This window comes from Adiantum capillus-veneris, chromosome 20 (genome assembly GCF_014529385.1).
Source record: "Adiantum capillus-veneris isolate H3 chromosome 20, ASM1452938v2, whole genome shotgun sequence".
NCBI classification, from domain to species: Eukaryota; Viridiplantae; Streptophyta; class Polypodiopsida; order Polypodiales; family Pteridaceae; genus Adiantum; species Adiantum capillus-veneris.
Genome location: NC_140950.1, coordinates 127,139,730 through 127,158,044, shown reverse-complemented (window position 1 = coordinate 127,158,044; position 18,315 = coordinate 127,139,730). Strand labels below are relative to the sequence as shown.

The 18,315-nt window shown below is 44.8% G+C and overlaps 1 pseudogene; it reads right to left on the bottom strand.

Moving 5' to 3' along the window:
* Positions 1–10,933: 10,933 nt before the first annotated feature.
* LOC147433213 (uncharacterized) lies at positions 10,934–11,504 on the bottom strand (annotated as a pseudogene).
* Between the last annotated feature and the right edge of the window lie 6,811 nt (positions 11,505–18,315).

Below are 18,315 nucleotides of genomic sequence, written 5' to 3'. Positions count from 1 at the left end.
TCTCTCTCTCTCTCTCTCTCTCTCTCTCCGTGTGTAAGTTTGCGGTGTTCATATCATTGTGGTTTGCGTCGTAGCCGCTCAAAGCTATGTGGTGCCCCCTGTTCGCTTTATCGTGGCAGGCTCGACGCGCCCCATTTGGCCCCCATCATTTTACAGGTCGTTAGGGTTCGGGGTTTGCTTTGCTCCCATCAGAAGGATGTGCCATCTAGCAGTTTTTAGGCCTCGCCAGGGTTCTCAATAATGGGGTGCACTAGGTGGAATCAACACCAATCGATTGCAAGTCAATCGGATGCTTGGTCAGCCGGATATAGAGAGATGGAGTTGGGAGCCGTGGGCAGTGAAAGGCCACAGATAATTTTTTCCGTTTTTGGTTGCCTCGGATCGCGTGGTGCCCCCTGTTCGCTTTATCGTGGCAAGCTCGACGCGCCCCATTTGGCCCCCAGCATTTTACAGGTCGTTAGGGTTCGGGGTTTGCTTTGCTCCCGTCAGAAGGATGTGCCATCTAGCAGTTTTTAGGCCTCGCCTGGGTTCTCAATAATGGGTTGCACTAGGTGGAATCAACACCAATCGACTGCAAGTCAATCGGATGCTTGGTCAGCCGGATATAGAGAGATGGAGTTGGGAGCCGTGGGCAGTGAAAGGCCACAGATAATTTTTTCCGTTTTTGGTTGCCTCGGATCGCGGGCCTGGAAAGTCGTGAAGTGATGCGGACTATGTTGAAGCAAGCTAGTGATGCAAGCCTTCATCCAATCTTTGCGGCTTGGCCAAAAAAAGGGGGAAAAAAAGAGGCCTTTTATATATTTTTTGAGGGGTTCAGGGTGCATTGAACCCGTGGCTGCCACCTGGAATTGCGATGGTCCCACATGCACTAAGGGAGGCCGGAAGTTGGGTGTATATGGGCTTGGCCGTGAGCCCCCATTAGCACACAAGAAAGCGTGGAGAGCTTGGAGCTCTGGCTATGGTGGAGGGTCGGCGGCTCTGTGTGTGACGCGAGGCGGACAATGGGCGCGCCCGCAGTGGTTTTGGGCAAGGAGACCGGTGGGAGTGCCATGCGCAGGAGGCACCCGCCTGCATGCAAGAGGGTGAGGCGGCCATCCAATGATGATGTGGCGCCCGACTAAGGGGTGGTCCCACGGCCCAAAATTTTGAGGAAGGGAAGAGAGGCAATAGCGACATGGCTATTGCCCTTCCCCCCATGTAAGAGGAAGCTCCCATAGCAAGGCAGTAGGGTAAGAGAGAGAGAGAGAGGTAGAGGCCGATAGTGGCCGCAAGCCAAGGCCAAGCAAAGGAGAGGAAAGGTGAGGGTGAGCCGGATAAAATGGGCGGAAAGTGAAAAAAAGAGCAATACAAGCTAAATTCCCCCAAAGGGTAAACGTGTAAAATGAAGGATAAAAAATAAGAAAACAAAAAAAATGCCAAGAGGCAATAGCGACATCGCTATTGCCCCCCTCCCAAGTCCCAAGAGAGAAGAAAAGAGCAGATAGAAAAACGCGGTGCCCCTTTTCCAAAAGATGCCAATTTAAGATGCCAAGTGGACCTATTAAGTTGTACATTCCCAAATTAAACCCCCCCCCTTTAAAAGTCAAAAAAGGATCAAATTTGGGGCTTTTTTCCTGGCCTTTGGAGTGCCGTTTGAAGCTTGTAAAGTGGAGTTCTCTAGCCAATTAGCTCCTTTCTAACTTTTGCTTGAAAATGGCCAGGATGATGGCAGTGCAAGCTGTTGTATGGGTGTTTTGAAGTGCAATCAAGCCACCGTTGCCTCTCGTGTTGTTGTTTCCCCTTCCTCCTTCTCTTTCTCCTGCTTTCATGGTTCTCCTCGGTGTCGGCTGTGTGGATGTGTGTGCCCCCCCAGACCAACAGTGTTTTGAGTGAGAGTGAGATTGAGTGGTAGTGTGTGTGTGTGTAAGGGTGGAGATAGGCAGTGGTAGCAGGTGTACCTTGTGTGGTGGTTTGTGGAGTGTGTGAACAATGGAAATCGAGCAGGCAATGGTCTGCTAGTGTAGATGTTTCTTTGAAGGTGTTTTCTAAGAGGATAGGGGTGCTGTGAATACCGTGATCTACAGAGAGGTCCTTGTGTTTGTGTCGGACATGTTCCCCCATTCCCCCTCTCTAGCGTGTCTAACCTCACTATCCTATGTTATTGCAGTATTAGCGAGAACCACGATTAAATTGTCAATCCATGGAATGAGGCTGACTCGACTAGTGCTCAGAGGCTACAAGAGGTTGTCAATATCTCGGAAAACAACTAACTACTTGCATCTAACTCAAGCTACACTCAAGTGACTGAAATCATCAAAAGCCAATCTCTCATTGGCAAACAAATCACATCTGTGTCAACATCAAATGACATCCAAACGTTACGAAACTTCAAGGACAAGTTTATAAGACCTAAGCACACATCCTTATGGTCTCAAACCCCACTTTAGTTCAAGCGCCAAAATCGCGATTATTAATAACAATGGATTTTTGACCTAGTCGTTTTTGACCTAGAATGCATCTAAATGCTTAGCAATGATGCCCCAATACCCTGCCTATACTTAGTTTTTTATTTTGAAATGTAAATTCCTAGTTATGATGAAATTAGGCCACAAGTCGGCGACGTCAAAAGATACAAAATACGATGATGTGTTTATGTCAATGCGTAGAGCTCTTACCTGCGGTTGCAATGCAACAAACACGACTGCAATGTGACAAGCGGGGAGGGAGTAGGAAGCACGAGAAGGAGAGAAGTGATCCTCGTTAGCTCACGCTGTGTATTTCATTATCCAAAACTTAATTATAACTTACAAAAATTGGCTTTTATACCTTAGTCAAGGGTTTTGGTGGTCAAAACTAATAATCTGGGAGTTCTACCAAAGATGGGTAATGACAGGTTCATACAATCTGGAAGCTTGTAGCCTCGGCTCATCAATTACAAGGTTTATCCGAGAAACAGGAGTTACAATATTCTCGATTTATCAAAATAATAAGTGTTTTTACAATGAGAACTTCAAAAAATGGTATTCAAGTTAGCCTGTTGCTAACATTCCCCCCCTCCTCGCCTGTGTCGTCCCTTGACACAGCTTTCTGGGCTAAAGTAGTCTTCTGGCTGGTGGCTGGCGAGGCAGTCTGCACTGCTAGAGCCTTTTGGTATCTGATCTTTGTTTCTTTATCTAGCACTTGCAAAAATTGCATAGTTACTTTGTTTTTCAACTCCACTGCTAAGTAGCCTACAAACCTTGATGTGAGGTTGTTGATCATTGGTGCAAATACATTTGTTTACCAAGTGAAGAATCCCGTGTAGAATGCTTCCTCGAATGCCAGCATATTGTGAGATGGTACAAACATACACCTGGCATAGAAGCCATAAAGGACTTTTTCGGAAGGTTGTCCCCACTGAGATCATAGCACAAACCTTTATTACCCTCGAGGAATGACATCCAAGGGGCGCCTGCTTGCTCTGGCTCATTGAACACTTCGATGCATGTGAGTAGCATTCCGCAAATTTTGTATAACATAGCACATGACAAATCTGGTAGACTTTTAATGAATGACATAGCGCCCTTTAGGGTTTTCACCATGTATTGTTCAGCACTGGTCCCTTTTCTGGAACAGGGCATCTAGGGTAATTCATCCAAGTTGGCTTCTTCTTTAGTAGAACCTCATGTGCTATCCAGGTCCTTACTCTTGGTACAAGACAGAAGGTAGGATCCTTTTACAAGTCTGTAGGTGCTCTTGTGAATAGAATCAAGTATCTTGTTCAACTAAACCTCCACCTCAAGTGGTCTTTATCTGCGCCCTTGACTTGCATGTCTGTGTAAAGCCTTTTTTTTACCTATAGCAACTCAACTTTAATCAGAGGATAGGGTAGGGACTGTTGGTGCCATTGTGCATTGATTTGATTGGGAGTGAATTGTGTGACATTGACAGAATGAAGTACTCTCAGCTCCCAACCCATTGCTACCTTCCATTGCTCCTCTCGTATAACTTTTTCCTTCAGTGCATCTTCTTCATCCTTTGAGAGTTGGACCATGGGCACTGTGTTTGCTTTTGTAATAGGTATTTGAAACTCCTCCTCTCCACTTAACTCTACTGCGAACTGTGTCTCCATCTCAGCAAATGATACTGAGGGGATTTTGATCTAAGGTTTCTCCAAAGTGCATGCCTTTTCTTGCGTTTCTGGCCTTCCCTCTCTCAGTAGATCTGATTGACTCTTTTGAATTCAGCTATCTCCTTCAGCAGCTCGTCTTCTCTTTGGACCCGCATCAAGGCCAGGTCTCTGCACTGAGACTGCTCTAATTTTAGTTGCAGCTCGAGGTCTTTATTTTTCTTTTCTAATGCCTTGTAGACCTCATATGTTCCTTTGATCTAGGCGACGCTTGGATTTTCTCGTATTTGTAGCAAGAATATCTCCTAATCATTGATTTTTTGTTCTAAGTACTGTAGGGAAGCATTGGCTACATCTAACTATACCTGGATCTTTTGAGCTGATAGGGTTGTAGTTAGAAGCTCATTTGTAACTTTCTTCAGAGCTGATCATCCTTTGCTTTGCATGCATCAAACAGTTTTGTGAGCAACTCACCCAGTTCCTCCATTTCTTTCTATTGCTTATCTCTTGCAAGCTGATGTTGTTCAGCTTTCGCTCTCAAATCCTGCACTTGCCTCTGTAGATCGGTGATGACATTGAGTGTGTCTTCCAACTCCCCTTGGAGTGTGTTGATCACCATCTCTAATTCTTTGGCACTTGTGCTACGGCCAAGTGTTGTTGTGCAAAGTCTTTCAGTCATCTCCTGCATTTGCTTATCATATTAATTAACCTGTAGAATGACTTCGTCAACATTGGATTTCCAGTCTTCATTTCTTGCCAACTGTCTTGATGTTTTTGCAGATTCCTGGGTGTCTTTTGGATGCATCAGGATGGTTGGTTGCTGTTAGTGCCCTTTTGGCTCTTGCTGATCTTTTTTTGTTGAGGTACAGGGTGGTGCCTCGGCCATTTCTTGATGTGTTGAGGTAGAGGGTGGTGCTCCTCCCTCTTGTTCTCTTGGCTGCTCAAGCTTTGTGGTGTCCTCTTATTATGCAGGACTTGCTCCTTTTTTTGTCTCTAGCTCTTTCTCTATTTTCTGCTCTTGAGTATATATTCAGCTGCTTGTTTTGTAGATTGAGCTTCCTCTTTGTGTTTAGGTTCTGCTTCTTTTGTTGGCTCAGCTATTGTGGTTCTAACTGCTAGTGATGGTGGTGGGCTCTGCATTGGGTGATCAAGGTGTTCAGAGACAGGAGAAGAGATGCGAGGAGACACATCACCTTGGTCATGTTGTGCTTCTCCTTGTGCAGTGGCTTCCTCTTGTTTCTTTTGTTGTTATGATGCCTCTATCGCTTGCTTTGCCACCTCTTGTGCTTATTTCAGCTTTTGAGATTCTGCTTCTTGATACATCTGTTCTAGTACCTCCACGGGTTTTTCAGCCTGCTTCCTGGTGTGCTGCTTGGTTCTTGGTCCTTTAAGTTCAATTGGCTCCCACTTTTTCGGGTCCTTTCCTTGTGCTTGGCGACTCCGTTGGTAAGAATTTTTTTCTCATTGAAATCGGGTCTACTTTTGTACGAGCTCCTCCTGGTGTGCTACCACGGCTTTTCTCTTCATCTCTTCTATCCATGCTCTCCTTTCTTCGTTACCTAAGCCTTCACTATTGTGCTATTCCGGCGAGCTTCAACAGACTCTTCACCTGACTTATATGATCTTTTGGCAAATCTTGTAGCTTGACGAGATGGTTGAGCTGACACTATCCAAGTGTTCTGATCTGGGGCAGGTGGTAAGTTGTTGGCCATGCGGATGGCGTATGCAATTCTTGTCAACACCTCTGGTGCACCCAGGTATGTAACCTTTCCTTCTTTCTTTGTTCCTTTCAGAGTGGTCAAGACATATTGTGTGTGGTCCACCAGTTGCCTGGTTGTTGACTTGAGGACTTGTGTGAAGGTGGTGGCAACGGCATGATAGGGCGTGGTATACCTTGGTGGCCTCTTAGCCAGGAAGCGGAAATGTTGGTGGTATAACCTTGCTGTCTCTTAAATCTGTTTGTGAATAAGGTCTATAAAGGTGTCCGTGGCGGTTTAATTTGTGAAAGTTCCTGCTTCCTCATGCAATTGGTCTCCATGGCTCTCAGAATTTCCTTGGACCCTTTTTGGAGGGAAGTTTCACGTTGAGGCGGTCCGAGGCGGGCAACAAGAAGAGTGGCCTCTAGACACCCTTCAAGGCTCCCGTGCTGCTCAATGGGGCTGGGGCACAACACAACACAAACCAAAACAACAAACCCACAGCCAAATCCCAACTACACAAGGGGCACCACCTAGTTTAAGAGCGAACTAGGACGCAAAAGAGGAGAATCGTTAGAGCAACCCACAAACAAGCAAGGAATTTACACTAACCCTAACACCAATGGAATACTCTCACACCCTAAAACACGAGAGAGAGAGAGAGAGAGAGAGAGAGAGTGCTCGGGCTGCTTTGAAACGTATCGGCAATGATCAAGCAAACACAACTATATATTTAAGAAAGAGAGAGAAAGGGGGAAGGGGTGCTTGTTGCATTAATACCTTCTTACAAATCTGTCATGACAAATCAAAGTGCGATTAGTACTTGTTCAACATAGCTTGCGTAAATTTCACCACCACACATCACAAGAAAAGCCACCCCAATCACTGTCTTAAAGCCAGGGGAGTCCTCTCCACCCTGTCGCCCTCTTACAGTATGTGGGATTTATGGCTAGATTGATGACAACACCAGAGACAAGATATCAAGAACTTAACAAAAAACACCAAGACACTTACGCATCATTGTTTTCCATTACTTCACGTTGGAAGGGAGACAAAATATCCAAGCTTAGTCCAAATCCGCCCTCCTTGATTCAGCAAATGTTGGGGCTTACACTAGTAGGAGAAATGATAGATTTCCTACTCTCAATTGAATGATCACTCTCTCTCTTACAATGGCATAGAGTTCCCTTGCTAATCCTCTATTACAACACATGCACATGCATAAGACAATGAGCTTCCACTCAAGAGCTCCTTCTAGAGAGGTTGAGCTTGGCTTCTCAAGCTATAGCATAGTGCTCTTGCTTATGGCTCCCCCCTTTTGTGCTAGCTACACCCTCCTTTTATAGCAATTTGAAGGCTAGGGTTACTCCTTTAACCATGGTTGGGTTAGATTTTCAGCAATTTATCTAATTTCTTTTGCTTGGAATTATCAAGAAGTTGGTGGGGAAAGAGAGAGGAGAGAAATGGAGGTGATAGGACTTTTCATAGTGGGTTAGTGTTAGTAGAGTTAGTATTAATTTACAAATGGAATTGGATATTTACAATGGGAGTATCCATGTAGGATACAAATAAGGAAGAAAAACTCTTAAGAGATAAGAAAAGGTGGATTTCTTACAAGGTTGATGCTCCAAGTGTCTTGAGTAGGGCCGATTTTGACGCTTGTTGACGGTCCACTAGCTTTGACGGTACATTTTTTCTCCACTCTTGACCTTCCTTGAGAGACAAGGTAATTGAAGCTGAGTAATCAACCACCATGATGTTGTCTTTTAAGAGAAGAGGCTGAATTTTGTGGTTTTTTTGAAAGATATGGGTAACTTGGAGGAGGAAAAATGAGACTAGGTGGTCAATTTTGGAATGGAATTGTGTGTGGGAGGTATGAGTTCACCATGGTTTCTCTTATTCTTCAAGGTTGAGGAGAAGGTGAGTAGTGTGCAGAGAGGAGTGGTGAGAGAGATGGGGATGATGAGTGCAGAAGTGTGTGTGAAAGAGGAAAATGATAAAGTGGAAGAGAGAGTGTGGCTGCATAGCATGGGAAAACTGGGGTCCACTAAAAAAATCATAGCTCACAGCTCGTAGCTCAAAAAAATATGAAACAATTTGAGACAAAAGTTCAGCCCACGAGCTACAACTTTTGTTTGTATCACCTTTTCAAATTCGGAGAGCAAGTGAACTTTAAAAATTCAGCAAAACCGACCGTTTTTTTCCACTGCAAAGGTCCTTGTGGGGTCCTTCTTTGGATGATTCTTTTGAATACCTCCAAGAGTGAGCCCTCCATAGTGCATGTATGCATGCCACCTGCCCTTGACCTTATTTGGTAGGTCTATAATTGAAGATATTGTTGAGATCATGATATAAGTGAATAGTACAACTAAGAATATCAAATATTGAGGGGTCTAAAAAATATGTACATGTCAAATATAAATAATATAAGTGGAAAAAATATAAAGGGGTCAAAAGAAATCTCTCTCATTATGAGGCTACCATAAAAAGATAAATATTTTTGGTGTTCTAATTTTTTAGAAAAAAACAAAATAGATGTAGGAAGGGAAAAATCAAAATAGTGAAAAAATATACACATAAATAAAACTAGTTTTTTTTTTATTTTTGTTGGGGTGGAGTTACACCAAATATAAGAGAAGCTTACATGAAAATATTTCTATATGGAATAAAAAGTATGAAAAATGGTAAGAAAAAATTGTGGTAATGGTGAGGCAATGTACAGAGTATAAATAACACACACCTAGGTAGAAATATTTAAATAAATACCAGAATAATTATGAAAAAATCTTTTATTTAGGCCCTATATATAAAGAAATATGTACATACGCATGGGGCATAATATAATTATATTTTTTGTATTTATTATTATTATTTTTTTGGCTCAACTAGCCCAATGACTAGCTAATTGAGGGTTTTTTAAGAAGATATGGGAAAAGTCCCGTGACTCACGCACGCCTATGTACAGTGAAATGGTAGGGATAGCCACAATGTTTGGGTGATTTTGGTAGGGTGAGGTAACTCACTGTGGTAATTACAAAGAGCCGAAAAAACGGCTATGAACGGAAAGTGAGCAATAAAGGAATCTATAAGCCTTGGTATCTCTAGGATGATAGAAGTTTTTGCTGGAAGGACGGGGAGCTCATGGTGTTGGAACATAAATTGGGGATCTACAAAAGGTTTCGGATTGGGAGACTCTTGGAAGTACTTGCAACCTCATGTCCTTCTGTATGCGGATCATAAATAGATTAGAGAGCCTAGTATTGGCCGAAAGACAAAGTGTTCTCGCTTCCAAAGACCTGAAGTACATATAATGTGTTGGTGTACCAAGATGACTAGTTTGTCCCACTCAACAAAATCTGGAAGAAAAAGTGGTCATAAGAACACTGGAAAAAGAGGGCTACTACCATTTGGGAGACTAAAAGACTGGACTACATAAAGGTATTCTTCTAGAATGTGCTTTGAGAAGCTTTTCCCATTCTAGAATGTGCTTTGGGAAGCTTTTCCCACTAGGGTTAAGGTGCAAGCTCGAGGTCTCAGCTCAGGAACTTTCTCAGGCTACAAGGCAACCTTGGAGGATCCCCTTCATTTTTTTTGCAAGTTCCCTACTTTGCGAGGGCTAGCCACCAGAGTGTGCGAGTGGGTAAGAAGAAATTGGAAGATCACCTTTGTTACGGATAACTTCATCTTGGGAGGGCGTGGTTTCCAAAGCTAGGCCTTTATCGTATGCACTCAAGTGATCAGATTCTGCTACTTGAACCAAGTATGGAAGTCCAGGAAGATTCAAGTCTTTGAGGGCAAATTGGAGGTAGCTCTCTTTGATGATTTTGTGGGATTAAGCACTGAGACTATTCACATTGTAGGAGGGGTAGTTGAGAAAGATGAAGGTTGGATGCATGCTTTGAGCTATTTAGAACACCCAAGAGGATAGGAGTAGCACATATGGTCTTCTTTATGTACAAGGCTCTGATGGAACCCTAGCCCCCTCAAGGCACATGTAGTGCTTGAGGGCTATTGTATTCTTATTGGGTTAATATAAATTATCTCAACTCACAATTGTGAGTATGGACAAAAAAAAAGTTTGAACGAGCAAAAATGATAGCTTTAGTCTATCATACAAGAGCCAGGTAGCTATTACCATCTAGTAGCTCTCTCTAAACCTAGCAGATATCTATCACCCACTACCTATGGAAGCCATTGGCAAACTAATAATAGGTTTAAAGCTATATCTAATAGATTTTTAAAAGCTTGTGATAAGCAGCTATTGGTAATTGGAGAGTAAGTTGTATTAGTAGCCAATAGCTAACTCATAGTTGTACCTAATACAGCTATTAATTACTAATACAGCTTACTACTAGCTACAAGCTATTGGTTACTAATATAATTTACTACTAATACAGCTATTGGTTACTAATAGAGCGTACTACTAATACAGCTTTTCCTTCCTTTGGAGCTTGAGTAACCAGAATTGGGAACATACCTATTGGAGTAAATTTTTCTTCTGCCACTGACGTTGTCTTTGCACCAAACATCTTCTTGACCAAAGCAGGGATCTCTATGCCGCATCTCGGTGCCAAGCAGGAATAATTCACCGTGGACAAAGTTGCGAAACAAAAATTGTGATAGGGGTGTTGGCATGGTAGCATGCAAACACCCACCAGTATTTTATCCTAAAGTTCCAACCCATAGGCTGTCCACGGCTCATCAAACAATAAATATAACGCCTCGATGTACATTTGGCATGATTGGAGGTGATGGAGAGAATACATGTGCTTTGCCCGGTTGCAATTGTAAAATTGCACTGCGAACAAAAGCCTCCTGATTTTTGAGTCTCGCCAAGAGCACATTCTTTTTTTGCATCCTCTCTTGTATCGGACAAAAAAATTCAGTAAAAATGTTCAAACACAAAATAAGAGGAACAACAGTATCTTCTTGGTGTTTGCAAATCAACCTGTATGGCTACAACATCGTTGTTTTCAAACGTGCTACCCTCTGCGACACCAAGAACACCAAGAACTTGCAAGTTAGCATTGATCACAACTTGCAACATCATCACCCTCTCCAACGGCACATTGCCACTAGCCTCAAGCATGGCTAATTCTTCTAGTGCTTCTAGTAATTGTTTCAAGAAAGTGTCTGCCTTTGACTGAACCTACACTTCCACCTGTTCTTGCTGCATTTCTTTAGAGATTTTCCCTATTTCACTCTCAAGCTGCCTAACTTTAGCTTGTACATTAGACCACATGATCTGTGCCAACTCTACATCCCAACTATTTGACGTATCCACACTCGCCTTTGATGACTGAGCTACCAATACTGACTTGCACACTGTTTTCCCGTCAGTCATGTGCGTCATTACTCTGGACATCTTGTTGGAGAGCCCTTGCTTATGTGTCCCTAGTCGATTAACTGAGTTCTCAGCCCCACAAAAACCCAAGCTACCCGGTATTTGGACTTGTCGAGAGACAAGTCCGCCCTCTGGCAATTTTGGAATGCAAATTCTTTGGCAAACAAGGCATCACACTCACCGTTTGTAGGTAAATTCTGGTAAACCATTTGATACAGCATCATGAATTTATTATAAAGCTCTAACCGTATGGTTCGAAGATTCACCTTCTACCCTTTGGTTCATAGCACAGTGAACACGGACAACCAGTCTTTCTCTATAACATCCATAAAGTGTGGGTTCTCAACCCCATCGAGGCTGAGGTTGTAGACTTCATGGAAGTCTTGTCTTGACATGCAAAGTTTTGTATGTTGGATTCTAGTAAATGGAGGTGGGTTCCACCTGAAATATACATATAAAACCAGTTTTATAATTAAATGACCCATCGAAATAACATTTTTAATCATCATTTTACCACAAGAAGTAACTAATAACAGATAAAATATCCTAAAAGGAAGGATTTTTGCACCAATAACAAATCCTAATGCTGAAACAAGACTCTCTGTGTGTAGAGGTGTGTGTGTGTGTGTGTGTTCATATCTATGTCCATGGATATGCATCATGGAACAAAATGAAACTGAAAAAGAAACATACAACGGTCACGGTTGGGTGGTGAAGCTATCAGGACATGAAGCACCTTGTAATGGTGAGGACAGGGGAAAAAGCAAGCAAAACATGTCCAATCAAAGGTGGCAAACTTGAGACTACGCTACCATGTTTCAAACATGCAATACTTTCAGTTGTGCATGTGTGTGTGTGTGTGTGTGTGACATAGAAAGAGAGAGAGGGATGGCAGATATTGACCACCCTGCCTCAGAGAGCGAGAGAGAACCTGAGAGACATGTTGCCCTGCTACTATTGCTTCTTTCTTGAGAAAAAGAAGCTACATCAATGCGCTTAGTGTGCTCAACACCCACGCAAGTACGAGCTTCTGGGACCTCTCTCGCACGTACGATCTTTGGTGTGTTTTTTTAGTATTTTTTGAATCCAAAAATTTCAAAGGTGCTAATAGCTAATAACATAGTTATTAAGTGGCTATTAAATAAGAGATTTCAACCCATTAAAGTGTACCACTCAGTCATGCTTTACGAACCCATTTTTGGGTACATAGGTAGGAAGTCCACTTGTAGAAATGATGAATAAAAAATTGAAGGACACTCAACATCCCACATTATGGGCCAAGGAGATGTTGACGGGGCCAATTTTATATGAATAACAATTTTCAAAATTATTCAAGAATAATTAGGAGAAGAAAATTAGAAGAAAATCAAAAGCAAGCTTGATTAAGTCTGTGTTTAGAGTACTTACGGGGGACTCAAGAAGATCGACCGAAGTTCTCCCCCTCCCATTTACACAGCTCAAAAAGTGACTCTTTTGAAAGATGGATCTATGGCTGTTATAAATCCAATGCGAGCCCTTCTTCTACACTACAAAATTGTATGGCCATAGCTTATTGCAAGGGGGGATGGCCACCCGTTCTCTTGGTGGGTTTGGAAACCCCTTACTGCTTCTTCCCCCAATCTACAAACGCAATAGAGGTAGCACATCCCTATTTCTCTTTGTTTTGCGGGCAGTGTGAACATGGAAGACCTAGAAATATTGAGTAGATTTCTTCCCCTTCTCCCATTCACACGGCTTGCAAAGCCGTCGTAGTAGTGAAGTCAATAGTCCGCAAAAGTTTTTCTCCTCACTCGGAAGAAAGGATCTTCACAACTTTTACATGCTTATGTTCCGTTGAGATTGTGTTTCACCAATGTTGCCACCATTTAGTTCTTTGCATAAGTTTGGTAAATTGCCTCCTTGTGCTCCTAGAGCATGAACACATGCAAATTCATATATGGGGATGCTTACACTAGGTATGTCACCTTTTATCCCCTCTAATTTCCCCACCCTCTTTTTTGATGAAGTGTACTAATAACACCCACTTGGATCTATGCTTTATGAATCCACAACAAATGACTTGGAGCATATGTAATCTAGTATTTATGGAACAAAAATTCCATTCTGGAGCCAAACCAATATTTTTAGATCCATGTGCTTGATCTTGAAACTATGCAACGTTGCCAATGTTTCTACAAGAAAGGACATCCAACTCAGAATTGTTGACCTTGTTCTTTCTACTTCTTTCACAGATTTCCACCACGTATATGCATCCTTTTGTGAAAAGTGTTCAATGTCCCACTCTACCCAGGATAGAGGATGAGGTAAATATGATCATTTTGCATATATAAAGCCCTTAGCTTCAAAAGGTGTCTTGACTCTGGCAAGATATTGACCAAAATTCTTCTTTCCTTTCTACAAGATTTCTTAGCCTCATTTCTTTACATGCAAATACACAATCCCCTTCTTTGACTTTATAAACTACACCAAAACTTCCTCTCCTCTCCCTGCCACAATCCGTAGGATCTTTGAAAAATGGCACAAAATCTTCATTGTTTAAGACCTTGTGTTGCTTTTCATCAAAAATCAAGGCAAGATATAATTTTTGAAATTGGAGAAAGGCGATGCAAAATTGAGCGGGCACAAATAGAAGTTGTTGAGTAGTGTAGGGAATGAGCCCATCTTACAAACCATTCTTCCTAAAGTGATCAATGGAATTAAGAGGGAACCCTGTGGCCTTGGAGGCCATTTGAATAACATCTCATGTTTGAAACAGACTAACGATTACATAGTGACCAGAGATGCCTACTCATGGCATGTTGCAGAAACTCGATGACTACTTTTTTATAAGAGGGGTTGTCTAAAATCTATAGATGGCAACACCTATTCAAGATCAGCTAGAGATAGAGATAAGTTATTCCCATTAGACTCCTCCATGTCTTTACTCCTTGATCTCCTCGTTGTCACTGTGTGTATCGTATTTGATAGGTGTTAGCTTCTCTTTCTTTTAATCACGCTCGCTTTGGCTTTTATTCTCCTAATCAACTCCTGCTTTCTTTCTTTTTCCTGCTCAGCTCTGTACAACCTTTTTCTAATTTCAAATTTATACCTCCCTAGTTTTGTATGAAAAGAAACACAGGGTCCTAAACCGTGAAGAATTTTGTGCCATTCGTCAAAGATCCTAGGGAGAGAAGAGGTAGTTTCAACGTAGTTTACAAAGTTAGAGAAGGGGGTCGTGCATTTGTGTGTAAAGAAATGAGGCTAAGCAATGCTGTAGAGAAGGAAAGAAGAATTTTGGATGATATCTTACGAGATTCAAAACGCATGTTTACGATAAGGGCTTCATAAGTGCAAAATGATCATATTTAGGTGGCTTTTAACTCTCCTCTTGCACGATTGAAAATCGGGTTCGCTCTGAAAAAACCTGAGCACCCGTCTGCTGCTGTCCCGCCCCCTCCCCCTTTGTTGCTCCTTGGCTGCCCACCCCCTCACTCCTTCCTCCTCGCTCCAGCCCCGCCCGACGCTGCTTCCCCGCCCTTTACCCTCCACACTGCCCTCTCCCGCTGGCTGCCTCCATCCCCCCCAACCCGCCCACCCTCAGCCCCTAACGCTACCCCTGCCCCTGTCCGTCCGCCCGCCATCCTCAGCCCCCGTTGCCACCGCCCGCTTCCCTCTCCCCTGCGCCAATCGCGCTGCCTATCCCACTTGCCCCAGCCCGCTGTTCCCCCCCCTCCCCACTTTTTTCTTTCACCCCATCATCTCCTTGCAGTTCAGCCCATTCGGCACTGAATCAATCCTTGGGGCAGTGCTCTGCACACCCAATTGTAGCGCCCTCCCGTCGCTCTCTTCTTATGCCACAACAGTAGACACATATAAGGGCTCCAGCTTCGGCATAGAGGGACTCGCCAGAAGCCCCCTCGCCCGTCCCCGCTGAGCTCACCATTCGACTTGCTCTCTCGCCAATAGAGCAAGCGAGCCTTGCTGCAGAGGTAGAGCGATTGCAAGCAACTTCGGTCATCTGCAAGATTCTCGGCACCCGACCTAGCAGAGGAGAGATGAAAAAACTTCTCCAGGCCCGCCCTCTCGCAGAGGTGGGCAAGATCTTGGATGTTCAGATTCTCGGATGGAGTTACTATCAGATCGATTTTGAGACCTCTGAGATGGCATTAAAAGTCATAGCTATAAGTCCACTGGCCATTCGAGCATCACGGGCCCACTTTTGACAGTGGCGACATGGTTTTGACCTGGCTTTGGATGTTCTAGTAGAGGAGGCAGACATCCCCATCTTAGTCTGCTTTCCGGGTTTACGGAGGGAGTACTTACCACTTCTTTCCAAGATCGGTTCCGCCATTGGGACTGCCCTAGAGACACCTCGTACGGAAGCATCAGTAGCTGCCAAGGCAGCTGGCATTCCCTCAGTTCGAATTTTGGTCAGAGATACCCACAGGCTCCTGAAGGTTATCCTTTTGCCTCGAGTGAGTGGGGGTTGGTTTAGAGAGAGTGTGGAGTACTCGGGCCTCTCAAACCAGTGCTTCATTTGTCAATAGATGGGCCATCTAGCGAAGGCCTATCCACGGAGGAGCTCGCAACCTACACCATAGCCTCATCCGCAGCAGGCCCATGGTCGACAATGCCAAGGGCCACAGCGTCAGTCTGGCACTCATAGTGGCCCTCAGGTGCCTACTCAGCAGCAGTGGGTTCCCACAGGAAACCGCTTTGGTCCTCTTGAGTAGGAGGAGAGCCCTGCGCCAACCCCCACCTTTGCTTCACCCTCGATAGCCTCTCCCCCTCAGGGTTCCCCCCTCTTCCTCATCCTCCCTCCGGCCTGCTACTCCCATCACCTCTCTACCTCGCCCCTCTACCTCTGTCGCCCCATCCTGCCCCTCTTCTCCTCCGCTCCCCCTAGCTCCTTCTCCCCCCCCTCCTACTCCAGTTCCACAGTCGACTCAGGGGTCAGGTCCTTCTCGGGCGGCTAGGAGAACTCTTGGCAATGCATTTGCCATGAGTCGCCTAGCGAGAGAGGGTCAAAATGTCTTACGGCCCCCTTTGAAGATTCAGACATCTTCCCTTGCAGCTATCCCTCGTGGTCTTACAAGCATTGACATCCGATGCCGCTAGGATTTCTTCGACTACGGGTTCACTCCTTTTCTCGTAAATTCCACAGCAGACCATGAGGTAGCCTGCTTCAAGGTCCATGCTTTGTTCCTTTCCGCTACGGGGACAGAGGCCTTGGACTCAACAGTAGTTGGTTTTTCCTTCCCCCTCTGTGGCAGGGCCGAGACAGAGTGGTCCCTTGACTCAGTGTTGATATGGTTGCATACACAGGTCCTAGAGTTCTCTCACCATACGGGAGAACTTCGAGTTACAGATATGCTGCAGACTTTATGGCCATTTGGCCAAGTTTGCGGTGACACCCCCAGACTCAGCAGGATGTAGGCACATTGTGGTGTACTTCTTTGTTGATACACAGTGCTTGCCTTGCTATGTATAAATTCATGAGGACTCTTAGACAGAGGAGGTTTCTTTATGCACAACTCGATCTCCTTGGTCTTGGGCTAGGAACTCACTGCAGTCACGCCTATCTAGAGGACGCTCGGATGCGGATTACTCCCCATCCAAGCCAATCTCGAAGATAGCCCGTCTAGCTGGTGTGGCAACATCTGTTCTCTCTCACCCCCCATGAGGATTGTCTCATGGAACGTGCAGGGACTAGGTGGGCCCCAGTTTCAGCATCAGCGGGGCCAATTTCATTAGGAGCTTTAGCGTTGCCTTGTGGGAGGAGAGATTGATCTCCTTATGCTTCACGAGCACCATCTATGTGAGAGCCGCATTAGGAGATGTGGTCAGATTTTTCGTGGACGATATGATACCTTTTGGTTAGCTGCTTTTGGACTAGGAGGCATCCAGGGTGGGGTATGTATGACTATTGCGGACTCATTGCAACAGGCCATTGTGGGCAGAGGTATTATTGTGCGAGGCAGGGCTCAATGGATTTTTATGCAGGTTCAGGATGGCCTTGTGGTTTTCCTGAACATCTATGCGCCCAATGTGGCGAGTGCTCGTGTAGATTTTTGGTCACAGATTGTTGAGTCTTTGCCCCGGAGGCAGATCATTGGTGTATAGGAGGGGACTTTAACATGTTGGAGGACCCTTCTGATAGGATTGGTGGCAGCCATGCTACTATGCATGGAGTCGAGTTGGCAGCTTGGGAGAGGTTGTGTATGACTTTGAGGGTCTCCGGATACATGCCAGCACTCTGGTTTTGTGAGGCCCCTTGACACTCTTGCCTTCTCTAGATCGGACCGTAGAGTGGGAGGAGTGAATCTATCGCGGATAGATTGCTTCTACACTAGTGACCACTTCAGTGACTTGGGAGATCAGTGGGCATCCTGGCAGGGACCTCCTTCTTGGACCATGCACCAGTGATCCTCATAGTGGCAGACAGGCAGAGGAGTGGTAGCATGATGCTTCTCATCCCAGAGAGAGTCTTGTTGGACTCAACACTCAGAGAGAGGGTAGAGGCATGGACAGACAAGATTTACCTGCAGACAGAGTAGCCTCACGCCTAGCTCAGCTTAGCCACTTTTTTCTTTAGGAGTCTCTGGCTCGCCGGGCTAGCGAGAGAGTGTCTCAGACGGGGCATTGCTTCACTATAGAGGATGCAGGAGCAGCATCCAGACAGTCCATGGTTGCAGGAGCAATTAGAGCATGCTCAACGGGAGCTTGCTAGCACAGATGAGAGGCGTCATGAGTCTGTCTTCCACCGACAGGCATCTCAGTGGACTCACGTGGGTTACAGAGTGACTGGTGCTTTTTTTAAGACAGTGGGACCTCGGCACTTGCATGCTAAGGTCTGTCAGTTGAGGAGGCTTGATGGGTCAGCTTCTTCTGACCCAAGGATATGCATGCTGTTGCTACTGACTTTTATCGTGAGTTACTGTCGGCGGCTGAACCCCAATCAGGGCGGCAGGATGCATGCAGGGACTAGGTTTCGGCACAGATGCCATGTCTTGTGAGTGAGGAGATGTGCCAGAGAGTAGAGATGCCACTGCAGCTGGAGGAGCTACACACGGCTCTTAGGGCCATCCCCCGTGGTAGTTGTCCAGGTGAGGATGGGTTCACTCCCAGCTTTTTCTTAGAGTCCTGGGACCTGGTTGGCCCAGATCTTTGTAGTGCTTTTTAGTACATTTTGCACACAGGAGTGATGC